This window comes from Amphimedon queenslandica, unplaced genomic scaffold (genome assembly GCF_000090795.2).
Source record: "Amphimedon queenslandica unplaced genomic scaffold, v1.1 AMPQUscaffold_12430, whole genome shotgun sequence".
Classification (NCBI taxonomy): domain Eukaryota; kingdom Metazoa; phylum Porifera; class Demospongiae; order Haplosclerida; family Niphatidae; genus Amphimedon; species Amphimedon queenslandica.
The window spans coordinates 7,024-7,996 of record NW_003547333.1 but is presented as its reverse complement, the minus strand read 5'-3'; the positions used below and the strand labels follow the sequence as shown (position 1 = coordinate 7,996).

At 36.8% G+C, this 973-nt stretch overlaps 1 pseudogene; it reads right to left on the bottom strand.

Moving 5' to 3' along the window:
* Positions 1 to 782: 782 nt before the first annotated feature.
* Positions 783 to 973, bottom strand: part of LOC100635712 (ATP-dependent RNA helicase DDX39A-like) — a 4,184-nt pseudogene continuing 3,993 nt past the window's right edge.

Genomic DNA, 973 nt, shown 5'->3' with positions numbered 1-973 from the left:
GAGCATAACTCCTCAAGCTACGGGATCTGATAGCTCTTTAGTACAAGGTATGACTTGTAATCATCTGATTTTAGATTTTTCAAATACTTTAGATGCATTGCCTGCCTTATGGTGTTATGTTGCTCTGCCACTGTATATATGCGAGAACAAAAGGCTTGGAAAAGAATGGGGTCTGGTGTTTCTATTTGGTAGAGGTCTCAATGCAATAAAAATGGTATGTTTCGAAAAAATAAAATGTTGATTCCATTGGTATTGTGCAGTTCATGAAAGATGAGTTTAACAGGCCAAGAAGTGACAAAGAATTATTCTTTCAGTTTAAGAGTCCTGATGGATGCATTGAGATATACACTAATACAGAGGAATGCAGTAAAGGCTGGTCAATAAGACCTCATCAGGAAAATCCCACCAAAGTTAGTGTCTTGAGTTTGTATATAAAGTGATCTATCATCTATGCAACTTAAAATAGGTTAGTCAGAGCATCATTGATATATGTGGGCAGATGAATCCTCCATGTTTTCCTAATTGCCGTTTCACAATCACTGCTACTCCTTGTAGCAATACTAATCCTGAATTAAAGCATCCTGTAACATTCAAGGGGATCACATCTGACAATACAGTGTTTAACATTGTACTGACAATGGGTAAGATATATTTATAGCTAGAAGTTAATGTACATTGTGAGTTAATTTTATAGGTGATCATTTAATACATAATTCTGCTGCAAGAGGCAGTTCATCAGAGCAATCTTCTCAGAAAATTTTTAGAAGACACTTCCATGACTTTTATCGCCTTATAAAACCTGATAACATATCAGCAATTGCATCGGAACTCTTTGCTAAGGAGTTAATTACTGAGGATAGTTTCACAGCATGTACAAATGATGGAAGACCAATGGATCAAAGGGCCTTGTCCTTGCTAAATCCTCTTCGTGTCACTACTGGTCAACCTCATGTGCTGACAAAGTTGATCGGAG